The sequence below is a fragment of the Pectinophora gossypiella genome, chromosome 17 (assembly GCF_024362695.1).
Source record: "Pectinophora gossypiella chromosome 17, ilPecGoss1.1, whole genome shotgun sequence".
NCBI lineage: Eukaryota > Metazoa > Arthropoda > Insecta > Lepidoptera > Gelechiidae > Pectinophora > Pectinophora gossypiella.
The window spans coordinates 13,753,276-13,767,163 of NC_065420.1; positions in this window are offsets into that span (position 1 = coordinate 13,753,276).

Here is a 13,888-nt window from a genome sequence, read left to right on the forward strand (position 1 = left end):
TTCATTATAAAGCAATGATATAGTGAAATACAAAGCTATACTTAATTGTTATTAAGTAATCATTTTATCCTTCGTCGGTTTCTCTAAGATGCCCTAGAATACAAAATAAACTGTAAGTGTTCTTAATATGTTCTTTCACCCACAATCTGACATAAAGTAGGTAGGTAAGTAGATAAAATATACAACTGTTAAGTCCTCAAATCCTATGTGATAAATATCATCTGGTGAAAACGATTAATCCGATTAACCTTTCTACGTACTTCGTACATATATCCACGGCCGTATATTCGGAATAATGTACGAAATTATACAAGTTTGTCCCTTTATTAGCATAAAGTAATGTAAGGGCTCTCTGATAAGGCATTACGAAGCATTAGAGGTCAGATTAGCTCTTAATTTAGTTCTGCTAGTGTCTATTCTAGTTTTGCTCCCAGGTATTTGAGTTGAGTGTATTCTCACGTTATTGCGTAAGTAGTGTTATGGCAATATAAAAAATTTAATGAGAAGCTGTTACCCATAAAGCCGCGGCTTAGGCTGCGTGGAATTCCGTTTTGTTCCGTGCACTAAACAACAATAAAGTGCTTATTGGAGTTAAAAAGGCCACATTGAAACTCATCATCATCAATTTAAGAGCCACGCTCTTGTCGGTGTAGCATTTTCTATGCTACTTTTTTAGGGAAAAATAGGGCAGTGATTTCCCTCTTGCCTTCCGCCCCGCAGTACTCTGTCTGACGCAAGTGGGATGGCGCCCAGAGTAGTATATTACAAAGCCATACTGGGACTATCCTCCGCCTCTGAATAGTACATTGAAGCTAATCACCTATAAAAGCAATATCGCTACTTGACATTACTTACTTCTATGTATGCAAATGTCAAATTGAAATAATTTCTTTTGAGACGAATTGCTTTGATGCGGCCTTTTTAGACCCCTAGTTCTAAATTTAAATTCTGATATCATTGACGTATCTATACAAGATTCAGGTGATTCAAGCCTGAAAAGTCCTTACCAAAGAAAGGACGGTCTCACAAAGTGATTTCGACAATGTCCTCATCGGGAATCGAACTCGGACCTATATATCGTCCCAAGAACCAATTAAATTAAAAAATAAAAATATCTGCGTTGTCGGGACTCTCTAAGGGAGCTGTTTACCTAAAGAAATAAATAATACTGACGGACCTGACATCTTGGATACTGACCTATTTACCTCGTGGAAGAATGGGTTCGAGAGCAAACACATCCTAATTAAAAAAAAAAACGGTCGCAACTCAATATATTTATGAAAACATGATGAATGTACGTGAAAATGTATCTCTTCTTCCGAGAAAATTTGATAGGCTTACTTACAATACATGGAATAAAAATAAAATTACTATTGAAAATTCTGGATAAAGTAAATTCAATTCGTCTTTTTTGACGTTTTTACAACAAAATACCAGATTCCAAAAATACCACATATATTGCATTAATCAGAAAAAGAATTTAGAGCTCATGTGAAGCTTACTTTATATAAAAAAGCTTATAATAAGATTAATGATTATCTAAATGATAAAAACGCCTGGTATTAAATGTGTACCGATAGTTATTAAATAACTTGTAATGTGTACCTACATTGATTTAAAAAATGTGTTACTGTTGCAGTTTCTTGTCATTTCTTCTCCTCAGCCATAACGCCTTGCGAAATGACGTAGATTCAAAATGATACATTGACCTTCAACAAGTTTATCCATGATAGTTACGTTGAATAAATGATTCTGATTTCTGATTACAATGGGGTTTGGATTTTAGAAGGACATGCGGCCTGACGATTTTATGACAATAATCAACATACTTAGTACTCTCAATTTTTTTTCTTGGAGTTAGTCCATCTGTAATTCCATAAAACGTGTCAAACGTGTATACAGAGATGAAAACTTTGAGGGATGCTTCAGGCCATCATTCTCGTGTAGTCTCAAAAGTATGGAACGGAAAATAATTTAAAAAAGAAACACTAAAATGAAAACAGGAAAATTCACATGATACCAACTCAGAATCCGAATGATTACGAATACGTTATGATGACACTAACACCCTAGCTACATGTATGGCTTCTTGTATGTACTTGTACAGGGTGTAAGGGACATCGTAACAAAGACTGAAGTGAATGATGCAGCTCATTATTCTGAGTTATCAAGTGAAATTTTCCATTGCAAAAAAATAGAATGAAAATAATCACAAAAAAGTACATGAATTTTGCGACGGAATATATATTCTACTTGATATTAACTCGGAATCATGGTCTGAATCATCTCTTCAATATTCGTTACGATGTCACTAACACCCTGTTTACCCATCTATACAGACATAATTAATAAGATACACCACATTATGCAATAGAGTAAGGTTATCATGACGTCATGAGGCCTATGGAACGCACGCTCCACTGAATAACACTGTAATCATTCATCTACAACGCGGTCGAAATGACCGCCGTCACTCGCATTACTTCGCTGGTACATAGAGTAGGCATTGAGCGCAGATGGGACACGACACTGGTTCAAGGTTTTTACCTACGAGCTTACTGTATTTTATGATAGAAGAATGTAACTATGGGCATCAATATGCCCATTAATAAAAGAATAATATATAGAACGGTACACATGTTGTGCTGGCCCCACTTAGAGTGGGATAAAAGCAGGAGGATGATAACTATTATATGGAACGGTATTCATAACTCTCTGGCCGCGTCAATTCGTATAGAGCGTTCGCCCCTTCAGAGTCTTACTTTAGTCCTGAAGTAGCCGTAAGCCCCTAATGAGTAAGAAGGAGAGCGCGTAGACTATGTATCTCGCTCACTCTTATGCATTAGGTGGCACCCGGTAATAATCATAGTAAGTATAATAAAACCAGGTACGCTCAATCCTTTGAAAAGTCGCCAATACTAGTCGTTTGACGACGTAAGTGTTACCACTGTGTTACTATTCATTGGTATCTCCAACAACCCAAGGACGTACATTTTATTATTGAAATAAAGCGAATTACTGACTAATGTATTTAATAAAGCGAATTACTGAATAATGTACTTTTACTTGTCACATAATGTAAAAAACACTAAAACTGTAAGCGAAAATCTTTACTAAAAGTTCAAAATTTGTTTTGCATAAATTAAAACATTGGTCGTGGGTAATTTTTTTTTACGAAATGGCAACGAAGGTTGGAATGACGTCAGCTGGGGTAACCTTGAAATGTTAGCTGGCATTTTTGAGCATATCTGGTTTTCTTATACCATGGTAAGGATAAGATTGCTATATAGAAACTGGCTAGTGGCTTATCCACTAACTGACACGTCTCAAACGAGCGCTATTGAATTAGAAAGCGAGCTTGTCTTTTCCATTATGTCACAGTGATTTATACATAGCAAGTTAATTTAACTTATATTGAGTTTTGAGTAGAATAAGAGTTCTGTGAAAAAGTTCGATCTAATGACGTTTCGTCAATGTTACCTCATTTATTAGTTATTACTCTGAGAGACAAAATCAATTTGGTACAATATTACGCCACGACCTCACTTGTCTTCTCTACAGCTTACTTTATCTATAATCAAATTCAACATGACTTTACATGGTTGACTGTAGGTAACTAGAAGGTCCAGGGTCCATGACAGGGGTCCGAGTTTTGGAGCCACTAATCGGATGGTATTAGAGACCTTAATGCCTTCTGGTCCAGACACAAATATTTAGGTAACTAATATTTTGGAGCAGAAAATCTAAATATATAAAAGGAGAAACTGACTGACTGACATATCAACGCACAGCCTAAACGGCTGAACGTAGGCACTTGAAATTTGGAAGGGACGTAGCTTAGGTACCGCAGAGGTGCACTAACAAAGGAATTCCCGGAATTCCCACAGGAACGGGAATTAGCGGGAAAATCCTTTGGTATGAAAAATCTAAACCGATTAAGTTAGACGCTTGAAATTTGGCATGCTGGTACCTTAGTTTACCTTAAAGCTTAGTTGCAACAGGATATTGCAAAATTCCCACAAAAACGGGAGTTAGCGGGAAGAAACTTTTGTATGAAAAAATCTAAACTGCATAAGTTAGATGCTTGAAATTTGATATGCACTCTCTATATCTTTTATAACACGCCACGCGGACGAAGTCGCGGGCAAAAGCTAGTAAAGTATATTTTACTCGATTACGGTGAAGCAAAAACGAGAAGTTTAATCGCTATGTGTATGTACGTATGTTCCATATAACATTTAAACTATTTATTATAATTTAAGGAGTATGCTTGCTTCTATGCTGTTCTGGGAGCAAATAAAAACATAGAACACGTTCAGCTGCTTGTCTTCCCGGGCATGTCGTAAAAACCGACAGAGGGATTGTGTCCTCTAACATGATGGACTAATGTTATGGGCGATAGGCTGATCCCTTATCACCATAAGGTTTATCATATCCAGCTTACGACATCGTATCAACAGTGGCTGCAAGTTGTCTTTGATTTCTTGTGGCTCTGCCCACCCCATTAGGGATTACGGGCGTGAGTTTATGTATGTATGTATGTATGTATGTATGTATGTATGTAATTAACATCATACAAAACACGACATAAACTTACGACTGTGTTCCCAATGAGGGACTTTCCTGGATACGTCCACCAAAAAATATACAGATGGCGCTGTACAGATTTAACGTGATAATTAACTTATTTCTCGGGTATTGCTCGGGTGCATAATTATTCCAAAATACGTATAATGTAATTTCAGAAGTATATATAAGAATATTTTGTTGCTTGATATTTCGATCAGAATAATGGATGAAAGATGTCGTTTTTTCTGGGTGTAATAACAAGGGTCATCGTTTATACCCAAAAACAAAGATAATAAAATATGCATAATATTATAATATATTTGTTATCCTTGAAATTAGAAGGTTAAAGGAAGGCAACTCAGTACAGGGCACCTTTATTTTTTTTTATTTTTTGGTAGGTACGTAGCCTTCATAGTCTCTCATTGGACTTAATCAGACATACATCTATCACGAGATACCTATAGAATTATGTGTTTGTGTTTAGCAGGTATGTTTATAGTAACTACTATTAAGAGAAGGGGGAGTAACATGGAGCAATGGATGTAGATATCATCATCATCATCAGCCCATTAACGTCCCCACTGCTGGGGAACGGGCCTTCCCTATGGATGGATAGGGAGATCGGGCCTTAAGCCATCACGCGAGCCCAGTGCGGATTGATGGTTATTAACGACTGCTAATGCAGCCGGGACCAACGGCTTAACGTGCCTTCCGAAGCACGGAGGAGCCCGAGATGAAAACTTTTTTTTTGTGGTCACCCATCCTATGACCGGCCTTTGCGAAAGTTGCATAACTTCAACAATCGCAGACCGAGCGCGTTTACCGCTGCGCCACCGAGCTCCTCTATGTAGGTATACTTAAGGATAGATTAATCGCTTATGGTAATGATAACTACATCTAAGTAGTTTTAGCTTACAACGTGAACAAAGTGAAAAAGCTTGTCATTTTGTTAGACATTCTATAATGCGCTTTTAACTGGCACGAACTCATGCTAGGGAGATCTCTAGCATTATCTCGATTTTCACAGGGTCCGCTTACCTAACCTGAAGATTTGACAGGTCCGCCAACCTGCGAAGGGAAAACCAGCCCTGTAATAGTTGGGTCACATACCCCCAAAAATGAATTTTTGGGTTGTTACTCCTTCACGATGTTTTCCTTCACTGCTGAATCATTATAATCCAAACATGAATTCGAAAAGAAATTCGACAATCATTGGTTTAGGCCTGTGCTGGGTTCGCAACTGCGACCTCAAAGTGAGAGGCAAGCGTTCTACCAACTGGGCTACCACTGCTCACACAACAACTACTGACAGTCTGACACGAACTACGACATTGATTTATCTCAAGCCAACGATTATGGCCAAAAAAATAAAAGAGCGCGCGCGCAGTCTCCATCCCGCTCTCGCAAGGGTTACTTGTTCCGAGTATCCCTTCTGTGAGGTTGATCCAAGCTATTGTGACCATGAGGTATATAGATTTTTATTATGATTTTGTATTTTTTTTTACATTTATATGTATCGCTAATAGGGTGGGCAGAGACATAAGTAGTGTTCGACCACTCCAGCATAGAAGCAATCTTCCCTATGACCTGTTAAAAAATACACTTAAAAATTCGAATTCAAATTCAAAAATATCTTTATTCAGTAGGTAACAAAGTTACACTTTGAATCGTAATTTTTTACATAACGAACATCTTATCCGCCTAAAACTACTGCAGCTTCTCACAACCTGTATAGCCGGGGGAAAAAAGCTGCAAGAAAATCCTCGGCACAGGGCCCTAGACGTTCTTTTTTTTTAAAAAATAAGCATAAAATATCGTCATACAATTAAGTAAATATAATATAATAATTAGGTACTAATTATACTTAATTACTGTAAGTACACTTTCTGTGTACCAAAAAGTACTTTTCTCCGACTTTTGAAAAAAAATATAGGGTTTCAAAAACACGTTAATCTTTTATCAATTGAAAGTCAAGTTAGAAAACCACAGTTCCATACGTCATGTCGGCTATTACGCACATAATACGACTCGTGCGAGATTGATGAATGTTATCCATAAATCGTTTCGGGACGTTTTGTCCCGCAATCTACGAGCTGCAGATGTTACTCAGCCAAACGGGACATTCCGGGACATCTTTATGTCCCGTTTGTGACGTCATTTGTCGGGACATTGCCCCTGGAGCTTTGTCAGGGATGTTTCGATGTTCTGTTTTGAATTTAGTTGACATTTCGTTTGTACGAGCATGCATATATTTGCATATTGGTGTTTCATAGCCTCTCCCTAGCATTATTCCGTTTTTCACGGGGTCCGCTTACCTAACCTGAAGATTTGACGGGTGAGGTTTTTAACACAAGTGACTGCATGTCTGACCTTCTAACCCGGGAACAGAAAACCAGCCCAAAACAGGTAAAATAAAGACAGATCTAAACATGACAATAAACTTTTTCTTTTTTTCTATTTAACTCATTTATGATTTTAATATAAAAAAAAAAAACAATATTAATCTTTTTCTATCATGTGGGTTGTGAGGTGAATTACCAACCTCATCAATCCTGGTGTCAGGGTTATTATTGAGCCGCCAAAGGCCCCTGACATGGCTCACGTAACGATTACTCACTTACATCAGTAAGTAGTAACCGGGATCACCGACTTAACATGCCTTCCGAAGCACGGATCATCTTACTTTCAGAAAATCAGGTGATCAGCCTGTAATGTTCTAACCAAACTGGGGATCACAAAGATGATTTTGTGATATGTCCCCACCGGGGTTCGAACCGGGACCTCCGGATCATGAGCTCAACGCTCAACCACTGGACCACAGAGGCCGTTAATAATTGCGACATTTTGTCACGTTTGCCTTTTCATAAAAAAATCATAGTAATGTCGAGTTTTGAAGTTTGGTAAAAAGTAACTGATTTGAATAGTTAAAAACTAGCCTATTTGTTTGGATCAATTGAATGAGTTGATTCACTAGTTGTCATTTGGTTCTTATTATTATTATTATTAATAGCCCTCAATGTCCCACTGCAGGGCAAAGGCCTCTCTTCCCTTCTTCCACTCCTCCCTGTCCCCAGCTTGCTCGCGCCACCGTTTCGAGAAGCGGTCTAACTCGTCGCGCCATCTTTTCCGTGGCCTTCCCCGACGTCTAACAGCACATGCAGGAACCCACTCTGTAGCCATTTGGTTCTTAAGTTTTAAAAACAAATAAACAGCGGTTATAAATTATATCGTAGTGCTTCGTATGAAAATTAGGTGCTTTGTCTTCTGATTAGTTACCTAAATTGTGGATCTTACTGCTAAGGATAATGTACTTGAGTGACGTGAGAAATGTAAAAAAAAATTTTTACCAGAGTCGTCTTCTATATTATTTATCCACATCTATCTCTCTCTCTCTCTCACACACACTCTCTCTCTCTCTCTATTTAAGAGCTGCGCTCTTGTCGGTGGAGTAATCGCCATCCCTCTCTTCTTCCCGCCAAAACACACACACAGGTATAATTTTATTTATTCATTTCCATGAATTCCCCTGCTCTTCCGAGCAGGGGACTAAAATAGCCACATCGAAGCAATTCATCTAAGAAAACAATATTGCTATTTGACATTTATTTGCATTGCGCACTTTCTTTTATATGCGCAAATGTCAAATTGCAATATTGCTTTCTTAGATGAATTGTTTCGATGTGGCCATTCTAACCCCCCAGCGCATCAAAACACAGGTTATTTCTTAAATGGAGACTCCAATCCACCGGGTGTTAAGGCTTTATTGTAAAAGAAAATAATCTTTTTTATTTTCGTTTTTAATGAAGAATAAAAACGTGAATGTCCTAATTACGAGTAGAATTATAGTCCGCCTACATAGACGGCTGTAAAGCCTCTCGGCTGTTTATTTTATTTTTAAGTTACTAGCCTAACGATAAAATGTTTACGCTTGATCTGAATTTGATTAGATCTCTCACTTAAATGGATTGATACCCAAACCATAGAATAAGGAATAATGCTACTTATAAAAAAAAAATCAAATATATTTAACAGCCTCCGTGGTCTAGTAGTTAGAGCGTTTTTTTTATTATTATTATTCTAGTAGGTACCCCTGCCGCACAGGATAGGCAGGGACTTTTTATAACTACATCCATATCTTATTACTGCTACTAACTTATTAATCTATTTGGAAAGTCATTCTATTATCTGAAAGAAGATTTACAACCCCAAAATTTCCAGTGAAGACTGTTATTTATTCTGTGGTAAAGGCCTAACTAAACAGAGTTTAGCATATAAATTAGACGTAGCTTTACTAAATAAATAAGGTAGTTTCCAACTTACTTTTTACTTACGTCATAAATTAAAGAATTTACTATGGAATTTGTATGAAAAAGCCATCTGTGACGTCATAGAAAAACGTGACAAAATGTCTAACTTATTATTACATTTTTCTTTATTAAAATGAATAAATAAGTTAAATAGAAAAACGAAAACGTTTTTTGTCAGGTTTAGATCTGTCTTTATTTAGTAAACATTTCATAATTTATCTTTCACCTAGGAAACTACTCAATTGGGCTGTATTCGGGAGATGCTTTTAAGGGTCCCTTGAAACAAAATCAAACGCGCTTGATCCAACCACGGTACCGGACCAATGAGTTTTTAGTTTAAGTGCAGTTTTCACTAACACAATTTGCTCGACCATTATAGACGGCGATACGGTTCACCACCTACCACGTTAATCTAACAGAAAGCTCGGTAAGGCGTGAGTACTTAGTTCACCATGCGATGGATGTACCTCTGACTACCCCATTCAGGATATTCTCTCACAAAAACTACATCCTAACTGCAATTTTGGAGTTGGCCTGCGGTTCAAATGCAGTCTGTTTTAGTATATTTTTACTTTACCATTAATAACGATATTAATAGTATTTTATGCAACAGTTGTATAAGAAGGGTCAAAAATGCGAGTGGCGTGAGTTGCGATGTGAGCCTTGGCGAACATCGCAATAAGAGACGCCACGAGCATTTTTTGACCTAGTTATACAACGTTGCATACAATACTTTTTCTACGACGACGTCATTTTTCCTTTTTATTTTATACTTTTTAGTGTTTTGAAACGAAACACAAAAATTTTCCAATTTATTTTCCAACGCGCGGGAAAATGGCGGCAAATGTATACTTTTTTTTTATAGTATATCTATGGCACCAAACAAAGTAAAGGTGCCAGTTTCCAGGTCAAAAAAAAAAACAACAACAATGCTTTTTTGGCGACATTATAGTACAGTTACACTTTGTAAACAATGCTTTTATAGGCCATAGAGCGTACACTTTTTCAAAGAGTTTAATTATGTATGTACTTATATTAGACTTTTTGGTTATTTAAATGCCAGATTAAAGTAGAGGAGTAGAAAAAATTAGTTATTTTCAATGTAATATCAATATTAGTTCACGGTCATTATATAAGAACGACGTACATTACCAAATTGGAGATATTCTTAAAAAAAAACTTTAGTACGATCTACTCTGAACCGGCGTGCGTGTATGAAACGATTGATGAATGTGGAGGAAGCAAAAGAAAATATGTCAGGATCGAAGCAAATGGAATTCCATCATGTTTGCTTACCTGTCGGATATAGGCGTGAGTTTACATAATTATGTATGTATGTACTGTTAGTTAGAAAATAATCAATCAACCTAATCAAGACTGATAAATCACTATGCTAACTTCCTTTAACAGATCTAATTCTTTCTGCACATTGAAGCTATTGTAAAATATTATTTATAACATAACAAATCCTTTATAGAGAACTACAAAACAAAAGAGAAATAGAATGAGTACAATAGGCGGCCATATTGCTTGTTGTTATGTGTTATTGTTAAATGTTGTGTTGATTCGTAGGTCCCGGTTACTACTTACTGACGTAAGTATGAAGTTGTTACATGAGCTATGTCAGGGGCCTTTGGCGGCTCAGTAATAACCCTGACACCTGGTTGATGACCTAACTGGTTGTTGGTAATCCACTTCACAACCCACACGGTAAGAAGAAGAAGAATGTTATCTTTATTGAAACCTGATCAATAGTTGTACTTATTCCTTCCGTTTAAATATACAGTTAACTCACTAATAAAACCCTAATTGCAAATTCTAATTTTCCCAAGTGTAATACAAGGCGCATGCAGCGGTTTAGCGTAGGTGTCTCCGTATGTGTTTAGATACTTGCGCAAATAAGATTGTGCATATTTTAGCAGGAGCTTTACAGAACACTGATATTGCACCAAATTAATGCATAACCAGCCATTATTAAGCGGGACTGGCTTGGTAAGCGTATTAATTCATAATTAATGGTCGAATGGATGTATAACCGACTGAGGGATTAAGCCTTCTCCTATCGTGTGGGTTGTGAGGTGGATTACCAACCCCATCAACCCTGGTGTCTGGGTTATTATTGAGCCGCCATAGGCCCCTGACATGACTCATGTAACGACTACGTACTTACATCAGTAAGTAAGTAGTAACCGGGATCAATGACTTAACGTGCCTTCCGAAGCACGGATCATCTTACTTTTTCGGACAATCAGGTGATTCAAGCCAGAAAAGGCCTTACCAAACAAAGGACAGTCTCACAAAGTGATTTCGACAATGTCCCCATCGTGAATCGAACCCGGACCTCCAGATCGTGAACCTAACGCTCTAACCACTAGACCACGGAGGCTGTTAAGCAAAATCAATCTCATTTTACTTTTCGACTTAAGTAATTTCGAATTTTATTTATGAATTAAATAACAATGAGTACGACGTTCGACCGCTTTTATTGATGACGTCACAGGTCATTTTTTCCTTACAACATTATTTTAAGAGCCTCGCTCTTAACGATGAACCATTCTTGCCTATCAAAGGCCAATTCTTTGAATTGTTTTATTCTTTCTTTTAATTTTTTATTCGCATTCTCTTTAATTTGATTAAATTAATATATTTTATTTAACATTATATTTTGCTGTAATACCATTTTTATTGCGAATAAATGATTATGAATTATTATTATTTTAATAAAATATAAAAATAATAAAATATTTAAAAATAAAATAATAAAAATATTCTTTATAAAAACAATGTTTCTTGTCATACAGCGCTTTAGGTTACTCTGCAATACTGTATGTTCCTTTTTTAATATATAATACAAATATACACACATACATAAACCCACGTCTATTTCCCACCAGGGTAAGGAGAGAATATGGGATTCCATTTGCATCGATCCTGACACACTTCTCTTGCTTCCTCCACATTTATCAATCGTTTCATACACGCACGCCGATTAAGAGTAGATCGAACTGAACCTTTTCTAAGGACATCTTCAATTTGGTCAATCCATATCTTCTAAACATTATACATAATAAATAAATAATATGTATATTTTCGTGAATGAAGTTCTCTTTTTGAAGCTCGCTGTATTAGGAGAATCCGTTCATCTGTAACAACATGAAAACCTATTATATATTTACTCAAGTAAGAATACAAATTTTAATGAATATATATGAATAAGTTTAAAATATTGTTAAGTCATTAACTAGTGAGAATATCTGGTGTCTGTTTGCGTGTATCTGTGTTTGTGTGTATGAGAGCTAGGGTGTATGTGTTCAACGTGTACTTATGTTCGAATGATCGTTCCGGCCAAGTAGTTAATGCCATCTGCGGCAAATCTACAATAAATCACGTCAAAAAAAAATAATGTGCGAATGAATGTTATTTATTTATAAAAAAGGTACACCAACAGCTTATATAATAAAACATTAAATAAAATAAAAGTTACATCAGGAATTAGACTGTTACATTAGCCAATTATAGGTGCACACAACATTTGCAAAGTAGGACAACGTAATCGTTTAGTAGATAACTAAATAATAAAATTTAAAAAACAGATAATTAAAAAAATACATAAAAAAGTAAAATATATATTATGCTGGAGGACATAAATATTTATAAATTTTATCCTTATACTGCCTGAGAGAATTGAAATATATTAATGTTACATTATAAAAGCCATAAACGCTTCTATTTTGTCATAGTTAAGAGTTTTTATATATAGAAATGAAAATGGCGGGGCGTATTTTTTTTATGTTAACGCAAAAGCAGAGTATGCAGACTAAAACCATTATTTGCAAAACTCTCAAACTACTGACAGTTAAAAGTACTGGAAAAAGGTATAACAAGGTTTACTTCATAACTGGCGTCTCCTCTATTACTGCAATAATGACTCACTAAACTATGCTACGGTAGAATAATTCACACTTACATTTAATTAAGATAACTAATTACCACAGCGTAGTGAAACGTAAAGTGCTCAGTCCAGCTAAAACAGTTTCACTAAGGGTCACCTTATGGTTGTTTGGAAGAAATCGCTTTGTATGTGAATGTATTTAGCTAAGAGTCTTTTTGTTATTATTTCTTTTTATTTTGGTGCAATAAGCGTATTTTATTGTATTGTATTGTTTGGGTCCTATCTCACACTACATTGATTTCAAAGAAGTTTTGCTATTGCAGTTGCTTGTCAGTTCTCTTCCTCATAAAAAATATTTATGATTCTCTTTTGTACCATTTACTAACATAGAGTAAGATAATACTAACCCAATGAGTCTTGTTACTTGAATAAATAAATAAATTATTAAATTATAACACCTTGCGAAATGTCATACCTACTTAGATTCAAAAATGTTAAATAGAGCTTCAACAAGTTTATCTACCATAATTGGGTTCTAGGTTCAAGATAAATTACGAACCTAACGAAAAACATTTTCTTTTTTCTATTTAAGTAACTTATTTATGAATTTTTATCAAGAATTCCGTAATAGCAAGTGCAATTGTGTGCGACATTCTGTCACGTTTTTCTGTGACGTCACAGTGTGGTTTTTAACACAAATTCTATAGTCATTTCGTGTTTTTATGTTTGGTAAAAAGTAACTGATTTGACTAGTTACACACTATCCTATTACGTTGAATAAACGATTCTGATTCTGATTCTGATTTTGATTCTTATTTAAGGATGGTTGCGCCACCAGCGGGATATTATATGGCATTTGTTTGCCAGCAACAAATTGGTTGCGCGCAACCAGATGAGACGACCAATATAAAAAAGGAATTATATTATTTAGTCGGTGGCGCGATAGTGTTCTATTATCATAGTTATCCATCATGGTATCCTAGTGAGGTAAGGTTTTTAAAACATACCCAGGATATCAAGCTTACATCTTTTTCCCAACAGGGTATGCTGGAACTATTGAATCCAATTGTTCCACATAAAACTATAATTGAATATCATTATTAACTTTATTGGATGTTTT